Below are 9,808 nucleotides of genomic sequence, written 5' to 3' on the forward strand. Positions count from 1 at the left end.
CCCATCATAAGCTCTTACCTTCAGGAATTCAACCTCCTACTTTTACAACCTATTCATAGTCCCTTTGGAAATTTTAAAACACAGCATGTTAGGATGTTGCTTAACAGCAAATAAACCTGCGCGCTGACCTGCCCATGTGCTAATAATAAGTCATGAGTCTGCTTTTTAAGAAACTCTGTCACGAACGGTGGTTGGAAAAATAAATGAGCGACCGAATTCCTACAGATAAGACCATCCAGATGGGACTGCTGGGGGGTAGGTTAATGAGTTGGCCCTGCAGCCTTGACAGTCTTCCTTCAAAAAAAGGGGCACGTGTTGTTCAGACGAGCCCATGGCCTCTCTTTTGCAAAGGTGAAATTTACCATGGAGTGAAGGGCCAGTGAAAGGTCTCTGCCTCAGGCTCGCATGGGGTTTGACTGATAGATAAGGCTTGTACTAGTGAACCTCATTTTTTGGGAGTAAACTAGCCCTTTTGGTGAGTGTCCGATGAGCAGTCAAGCCTAGGCGTGAACATTTTGTACAGGCTTTTGATACGCTCCTGGTCTTCAAGGACTTGCAAAGAGGCATGTATTTGTGGGTTAGATGGGGGATGTGTGGTTATCTTGCTTATACCTTTTAATGAGTGCACATGAAGACTGTGTATGTCTGTCATTTTTTGCGAGAATTGGATGGCTTTAATTTTTAGTGGTGTGGTTTTTTTTGTGTTGTTTTTGTTTTGTTTTGTTTTGTTTTTTTTGTTATATCACTATAGTAATTAGTTTCACTTTTCCAGAATACTAATCAGTTCAGTGTTTTCTGGAAGGATTTTTTGTACTCCAGAAATTACTTCAATTTGCGTGGAATGTTGGATTTGCTTAAAATAAGAAATGACGTTTTTGGCCAGTAGACACACCAGATACTAGGTACCTTTCTGGGGGGGTGGGAGATGGCTAAAGAATAATGCCAACAGAAACAACAATGGTATGCTGCTATTATCTCTATTGCAATAGCATTTCAGTTTCTGGGGGTATGTGGTGACTCTGCTGCTTTATGCCTTGGACAAAAACATAGCATGGATATCAACAACTAAACTCCTTGGTCTTGGGAGTTGCTTCCTCTTTTGGCTGATGGACAATTTACAGAGTTAGTTCCATGATTTCTAGTGTCTCAAGAGTGCATTAGAGTTTCACAGCAGGAGATTTGTAAAAGGGAAAGGAATGGTGTACAGGGAATTAAAAGGTCTGTAAAACTAGAGGCTTGCTCTCCTGTGAGGAGTGATCTTGTCTAAATCAATAAACGTCCATGGGCTGTGTTTTTCAGCTGTGATTATTAGCTCTGTGTGTTCAGTCAGTGCATTGTGAGCAGAGCCAGTATTGGCTTAATAACACCAAAAAATGTATTTACAGCTATTTGTCCAAATTCTGAATAACTGTTCCTTTTGTTCTCTGTCCTTTGCTACTCCCAAACCATAATGCAAACAAGTTTTGGCTCTGAGTCCAGTGAAGTATTTCTAAACGTGCTTAACTCCAGGCACATGACAACTCCAGTTAACATTTGTAAGACTTTCTACAGGCTTAAAGGTAAGCACATGCTTAAATGGTTTGCTAACTCCGAGTCTCATTTTTCCTGAGTATTTAGGAGAACATTATTTTAATGACTGTGCCATGCACAGTAAAAGATGCTCCTGAATAAAGATCATTATGATCTGTCATTCATTTTCCATTATTCTGTGTTTGTCATTATCTATGCTCCTGCTGAACTGTTTATCTTGGATCAAAAACTGTAGTAAAGGGGCATTAATGAAAAGTTGCACTTTGCTATAACAAGTAGTCAAACCCAATGACTGGGCAAAAAATCTTAAAAGCCTGAGATTTCTTTTGCAGAAATGTTATGTAAACATGAGGAAATATAGCTGAAGAATAAGAAAGCCGGAAAGAAGTGGCTATGTGTATGTTTTTATTGCAAAAGTTGTTATTTTTTTTCCTGCAGCGTAACTGGTGCCTGCTAAGTCTTACTCTGCAAGGTCCTGCAGGCATTGCAGATTTTCACCACATGGTAGCTCAATTAGGCTTAACTCTTTTGCACTCAACAGTGACCGACTTTGCCTACTCCGTCTCTTAGAAAAACTAGAGTGCTTAGCCTCTGGTAAGTGGGATATCTAACATTTAATGCTTTAAAGTTCTGCAACTATTACAGCAAAACCAGAGTAATATTGGCAGTGAAGGGAAAACCTATTTTCAGTTACAATAATTATTACATCGGTTCTAATTCCAGAATAGCAGTTAGGGAAATAAAACTCACAGGTATTAGGCAAAGATACAGTCACAGCTGAATTCTTAAATGTAAAAACATGAAACAGAAAACCAGCTAGCTGGTTATGAGGAGGACATGTTGTTTATGAGCTGTTTGGTTATATTTTCTGCTGATCCATCTGCCTGTGGAAATCCTTTGCCATCCCTTGAAGGCTAAAATATCATTCTGAAGATAGAGGCAGGATTCAAGCAGTACCATTCTCCCCAGATATCTTCTGATGAGGTGTCAGCTTCCTTTTGGCAGAGCCTGGAGGATAGATAAGGGACTGTGGTTACAGGCACAAAGGGCTTTTATGACAAGGTGAGAAAGAGAAAGTTTCAGATTAGCAGGAATTTGTATCTTTATTGTGCTTTTAACTTCAGTTTCAAATCTTAAAGCAGATTTTTGCTGGTGCATGAACTCAGTGAACTAATGTCCTACTGCATTTTAATTTCGTCACTCTGACTGTCTGACTTCAAAGCCTGCTCCAAGTCTAGAGAAAAGTTCACAATCTGCTTGATTTGGCTACGGAGATGTGGGTTTGTTTTATGCAGTCACGAAACAGGGAGAGCTCTTGAAATAGATCATCTGAGAATAAAAAAGGCTACTATATGTTTTTAAAGATCCATTGCATTTGTATCTGGATAATGAATAATATTAACAAGCTCTTCCCTGTTAAATATGGACTACTAATTTTTAAGGAAACAAACAGATGGAGCCTCAGAGGTAGGTGTTTAAACCAATTGAAAATAAAACGAAGTAAATCAGTAAAACAAATATAAAAACCTGCAGGATGTATTCCTTTCCCGTCCCTAACTCTCTCCCTCATAGTTGTCTTATTCTCTTGATTTTTTCACCCAAAAAAGTTTTTAGATTTGCAAATCTGTTCTGCAAATTCAAGTTTTGGAGTTCTAAAATTGCAACCAGTCAAAGTTCACTCTAAGCCTGAGGGATATATCACATTCCATAAAATTGTTAAGACTGTCCATCAGATCAGATGGAACGCTAATAAGTGTAGTATCTCACCACTGAGGAATCACGCCCAGCATTTTGGGTGGCCATCCTTTGAGATAAAAGTCACTGGTGTGTGAATTCAATTATTTCACGTATATAAAACTAGACAAATCACTCCTGAGTTCCCATGTTTTAGGTGTACCATATCTGTTACTTCAGGGAGTGTCAACTGTACTTTGACTTTGTGGGAAATAAGATAAAAAAGAAATAAGATTTGGGTCATTAGAAAAGTTAGAGGGAGTGGAGCTGGTGAAAATTCAGGAGGGTATATTTTAAATTCCCTTTCTCTAGGTTGTTGAAAGAATCCACACAGACTGAGGAAATGGTATTACTACCAGCACTGCGTTGTATAAACACTGCAGAGCGGAAATCAGCAAAAAATATTAAGGAGAAGACACCAGGTTTTGACCTGAACATTTGTCAGACTCAGGTCTCTGTCTCCTTCCCTGGAAACTGGGTGGGTCCAAATGTAGTGCCTGATTCAGGTAATAAGCCAGGTGCAAATATTGTTCTTGTGGTGGTCTGCCAGATCTGTCAGTCCATTCTCATTGACAGTGGGGCTTTCTGTACAGTAACAGTAATTTGGCCCCTGGTGCTTTGGGACAAGTTCAACAACAAGGCAAGTAGTGGCCAATACTGAATGTACCTGAATCCTGGTTCTGGATGTGCATGTCAGTCCAATACCCATCTCCATCAGAATCTGCAAAAGATGATGAGTGGTCCAGTGCTGAAAAATGCCACTTCTCTTTGTGGTCCAGGGGAACTGCTGGGTACACAAGTGTTTTTCAGAGCAGGTCATTTAGAAGCATAAAAATAGATACAGTGCCTAACTTTAGGCTTGCTTCAAAAGTCTTGTTAGTCCTTATTTGGGCAAAGCAAATATCAACTTCTTTGGAGTTTTCATGATATGAAGGCTGCTGAATAGGCATGTGGCTATTTTTTAATTTCCTCAAAGCAATTTGTTTATTTCTGCTATATCTTTGTTTATATTATCATTCAATGACAGATGAATATAACAACAATCCTAGGTTGGTGTAAAACAGCAGCATCCATCAAGAGTCTGGCCCCGTGTGCTCACTTGCTTTATCTGAATTTCTCTAACTTTTCCTTTCTTGTGTACTACGTGAAGTCTCTGCCCCTCTCATATCTGTGCAAGGAGATTTATTTGGCAGTAAAAATGTCCACTTAAATTGAAAGTTCAGTTATTTACTTTATAGAAGTGATTAGACTTCAATAAATCAGTCTTTCTTTCTCTTTCTTATTATTATTTATTATTTACATAACTGTAACAGACACCTCTCCTGTAAAGCCTTTCAGCTTTAATCCACCAAAGGGGGCAAAATGTGATGCTGAAGTACAGTTGAAGAAAAGGAGCAGCCAGACCTCTGAATTTTATTCCCCACCAATGGACAAGGGGCTGCTCTCTGTGTTCTCATTCAATATCAGAATAAAGCACTTTTCACTTGCTTTTTGAGGCAAGAATTATTGCCTCTTTAAAAGGGTGCTGAGGGCCTGAAAGAGAAGGACAAGGGTCTCTGAAAGGGATGTGTGGCTGCTGCCACAGAGGGAATGGCAGAAAATAGGCAGTATGTGGCAGTAAAAATGCTGTATAAACCTCCTTGACAGTTAGGAGTACCTTGTGTAAAAATCCAGACGTCCATCTGTAACCCTAGACACTTACATGTTTTAAAAACATGACTCTAGAAGTGTCTCTTCGGGGAGGAGGATTTAGGTCCTTGGTCACAGCTGAATGCCCTGCCCCTCGGAGTGCTCTAGCGTGGTGTGGGGATGGTGAATCCCGTGCACTCAGTAAGAAGTTGCCACTCTTAAGTAGAACATAAATTACATTCATTTGGTATGCTTTCTGATTTGTATGCTGGAGGTGGTAACTCTGTGCCAATGCAGACATTTATTATATGATTTAAGTGCATTCTTATTTAACCCTGTTGATGTCTTGGGTGACTTCATTCCTTCTGTAGGTGTTTCACCTCTTTGTCTACACTTATTTACTGCTTGTACTGCTGAAAATCATTCAAGTGCAACAGAGGTTGAAAGATCCTTACTAAACATTTTCTAAAGAAAAGCTGGACAAGTCTGTAAAACTGGTTGCAAAATGTACTTACCAGTGCGTGCTGTGGTATGGTATGTACCCCGTGTCATGTGGCAAGAATTCTGTCTGTCCTTGTAGCTTTTCCTTATGTTGAAATTGCTTTCAACCCTGTTGTTATTTCTGTCTTTATTTTTGGCAGCAGGGTTAACAACTTCAAATTTTGAAAGGTGGGGAACGAGAGACACAGAACTGCTTGGTGAAGGGGTCAGAAAGGACAGGCTAGGTGAAAGCAGTCGGGACTGCTAATGGATTCCTCTTCCATCTCCTCATGGGCCAGAGGAAGGCGAAATCCTACATGGAGTCCAGAGGTTCCTTCCCCCTACTTTCATCTCACTCACCCTATAAGCTTCGTTTCAAAGCCAACCTCTTCCTGCTGGAGGACGACTGGATGTGATTCCTTACAGAGGCTGTCAGCGCTTCTCCTGTAACTGCCCTGTGGAGATGCTGTTGAGTGACATGAAACACTTTTTCTCCTGACAGGATTAGCGAGCCATCTCTCCACACTGCCCAGCTTCCCCCTCTGCCTCCACCAGCTCTCTCTATGTGGCCAGAGAGGCATGCTTGGGTCTTGGATAGCAAAATAGCAATGGGTCATTTCTCCCACATTTGCTACTGACAGAAGAACTCTGTTATTAGAGGAAACTTTCACTTTTCACATAGCAAATTAACCCACTTTTTGAGCAAGAACAGGAATTGCTAGTCTATGTCCATTTCTTCTGTGCCTCTCCGTTTGTATCTTGTGGAAGCGTAGGGATTTTCCAGCCGTTATACCCAGTCTGCATTCCTGCCAGATGAGTTCCTGCTCTGACCACAGTCTCATCAGTTGCTCTGTAGGAGGGACATGACTGTGGTGGTTAGCCTGTCCCAGTGGAAGTGCCATGGCTGATCTTTGATGATGGAAAACTTCTCTCTTTCTGGGAAGATATATGATAAGATCTTGCCAATGGGACTCCCAGAATCAGGATTTTCATCCTGGGTGTTCATTTTGACTCCCTGAGTAACAATGTAAGATGAACAGAGGGATGTTTTTTAGGCACTCTAGTGAGTAGTCAGTCTAGCAATTTTCTGGAGGGAATCAAGAAATCGGTACTAACTTGCCTTTCCTCTGTGCTGTAGCTGATGCTTGGTTATCCTGTCCCTCTCTTCATTGTCCCCTTGACCAGTTTGTACTTTTCATTATTATTTGGCTGTATTGGGTTACTCAAGCAGGTCTTACATTTCATTTGACTACTTTCCTTTCATCCCAAAGTTACTGTGCCTTTTTTTAATGAATGCCTTGACTGTGCTTCTGTTAACTTATGCTAACTAAAGCATGCCTGCCAGGTCTTCAAAGACCGTTTATCTTGCCTTGCATTTAAATGTATACTTTTCTCATCACCAAAATATAGATGCAAATATGTATGAAAAAATATATTTATTACATGACTACATAAAATAACTAGAAAGAAGCAGCACAATTTTTTTTATTGCATATATAATGGGGCTAGGACGCATTCAGCCAAGTATGTATTCAGATTGTTCCTTCAGCTTGCAGTAAGCATGTGCTTTGGAATCAATGTTGGGTCTGCTTATGGGTTGAATCTGGCTTTGTAAATTTACAGTATTATGTTACTACATTACAATATGCTGTCATGTTCAAACTTTTGAATTTGTAAAGCAGGATGTAATATGCCAAATCTTTACAAATTACTCATTGTGTTGTACTGGATATTGGCAGTATTATTATTAATATAACAAACCAAATGACACTTGCGCTAGATTTTCTTGTTATTTTCCAAGCAGATAACAATGCAAGAAACTAGTCTCAGTTTATCTCAAATTATTGTACTTTCAGATGGCTGTACAATTCATGAAGTATGGGATGGTCCGTATTCACATTATCCCTAGGAGACCCCTTTGAAAGAACTGTGACCTCTTTGCTCTTGAAGGTTATAGGAAAGTGTTTTCTTCCAATTCTTTACAACTCTGCTTCCACATGCTGCTGACTCTACTAATCTTCATGCCAAGGAAAAACAGCCCTTTCCTTTCTGTTCTAGTCCACCTTGCATTTGTCCTGTTCAGGTTTATTTCTGGAGAAGAGGACTTGTTTTTTCTCTAAAGAAATCTTTTCCTTCAGCAGCTACTCAAGCATTATGGTCTTACCATGGCCCGATCCTATTGGAAACACTGAAATGCAAAAAAGGGCACTTGGATCCCATGGTGATGAGCAGGCTTAAAAACACTTGGGTAGATCAAAAAGGCTGAGTTGCTGAGTTTTGTGGCTTCTGTTTGGATTTTTTGTTTCATTTAACCTGCAGTGTCAACAGAGCCAAAACTCTGAAAGGCATACCAGACAGGAAAAGCCAGTTGGGAAATGACCTGAAACTGTTGTTGGCACCACACTTTAAAAGCGAGCCTTTTTATTGTCTGCAAAGCAGCGGCTGCAAATCACTATCCTTGTGTTGTTATTAGCTGGCGCAATGCTGAGGATATTTCTGAATAGTGGCATTTCATGTACAAAAAGAAAATCCAAGAAAACTCTCATTTCAGACCTGAAGTTTTGATTTTCCTATGGCAGGAATTTTCCTTCATCTGATTTTGAAGCCAAAGAAAAATTGTGTTGCAGGGCCTGACTTTTCATCAGACACTTGAAATCAGTTATGAGGCATGCTGAAAGGACTTCAAGAGTGCTTCAGAGAGTCCTGATTATTCTCCTGACACAAGCTTCTATATTGTCTGACACTAAGAAAGACAAAATGGTTGTCTGCTATGCAACAACTATGACATAAAAAGAAGAAAAGGAATGAGAAAGGCAAAGGCATTATAAACCTACAAAGAAAACTAAGTGTAGAGTGACCTCCCTTGATCTTTATTATCAAGGCACCAAGTATGTGTTTCTTAATGTCCAATTCTAGCTAAATTTAATCTATACACTGTCTACCATATTCCCTCTAGGGAATGCAATGCCAAACGAGCACACAGTGTTCTCACATTAAAGTCTTCCATCAGCATTGCTGTGGGGGATATTAAGTCAGCCAGTCTCCTTGCTGCTCTAGCTTGAAGAAGAGGCCAAAGTTCAACAGTTTCATTAATTCATTCAGGAAGAGAGGAAAGTAAAAACAAACCAAGTATTTGTTTTCATTGATTGTCCAGACAACCAACTCACTTGGTTGTCTTTTTCTTTTTCCCCTTTTCCCCTTCTAGAAATCAAGGGGTTATGGAATTTTAATGTCAGCAATGAAGATACTGAAGATACTTAAATCATTCCATCATAGTGAAGTTTTTGCTGAAAATTTTAGGTTTTGCTTTAAACTTCCTTTGCTTCATTAGTTTAATTTTATGAGACTGATAGTAATTTTTAAGCACAAGCTCTTTATTTGGTTATGGTTCTTTATCCAATGCAACTTTACTAATTTTCTTTTCCTACTAGTCACTGAACAAAGACTGTGTTTCAAGAATTCTGGCTGGTTTGCAGAGCTCTGGCTGTATGAGATAGCTCTTCTCTCTGAAAATGCAACCTCACGTAGCATAGAGCAATTAAACTGCTGGGAAATCTGAGAAACCCTGTGGTCACAGGAGATGCAATCCTACATTGACTGCAAAACTCCCTGCCAGATGAAATAAAAATAGCTATTAATTTCACTATGTTAGGAGCTAAGAGTGCATACAGGAGCCAAGCTCAAAAGCCATCCCTTCATACAGGCTTTACCCCAAATGTAAATGCAATCATGCTGTCAAATAAAAACAGGCAACAATCTTAATACAAGACACTGCTCTTGCACTTGTATAATCTGAAGAAATGCTTGGGCTGAGACTGATGTGTACCAGTTTGAGAACCCCACTGGAAACTCAGAGACCATATTCACTGTGCTAATACATAGTTCACCCTTACAAATGTATGAAAATTACAGCAATGAGGCCAAAGAAGTGAAAGAAGGGCTGGACCAGAAATATGGGGCATAGCAATAGATTACCTTGGTTAACTTGGTAGTTCAGGAGTTCATGAGAAGTTTGTGACTGCTGTTCTTTGTTTTTCTTCTGCAGAGCAATTTCCCCTGTCCTCTTCCGCCTCTTTCATGTTATTTATTTTCTAGTAACACTGACCTTCTGTATTGAAAAATAAAGAGTTTCCTCCTCAAAGACGGCCCCTTCCATGTGAAAAGGTTTTTCTTGTATATGAGTTCACATTTTGTAAATGTGTTTTCTTGGAGGTTTTTCTGTCTTGTGCATAAAACTATATTTTAGATTTTAGGTGAATGCTTTAAAAGTGCATGACTTGGAAGCCTACACTCCCTGGTTTTCATTAAGATCTGAATTAGTCTTTTAAGTCAGATTTGAAAATAAAGCTGGGGCTCATAAGTCACTTAGGTGCTCTTCAAATTTTCTTTCAGGCTAAATCCTGAATGCAGTTTTTTTCCCTGTGTATTGTTTATG

At 39.5% G+C, this 9,808-nt stretch overlaps 1 long non-coding RNA gene across 1 annotated transcript; it reads right to left on the reverse strand.

Annotated features, from left to right (window-relative positions):
* Positions 1–266: 266 nt before the first annotated feature.
* LOC142055815 (uncharacterized) lies at positions 267–9,513 on the reverse strand. The gene is made up of 3 exons (XR_012660068.1): positions 9,349–9,513; positions 3,932–4,051; positions 267–2,538 (listed from the first exon to the last, which is right to left on the reverse strand). It is a non-coding gene; the product is annotated as an uncharacterized LOC142055815 (long non-coding RNA).
* Positions 9,514–9,808: the final 295 nt, after the last annotated feature.

The sequence above is a fragment of the Phalacrocorax aristotelis genome, chromosome 3, assembly GCF_949628215.1.
Source record: "Phalacrocorax aristotelis chromosome 3, bGulAri2.1, whole genome shotgun sequence".
Taxonomy (NCBI): domain Eukaryota; kingdom Metazoa; phylum Chordata; class Aves; order Suliformes; family Phalacrocoracidae; genus Phalacrocorax; species Phalacrocorax aristotelis.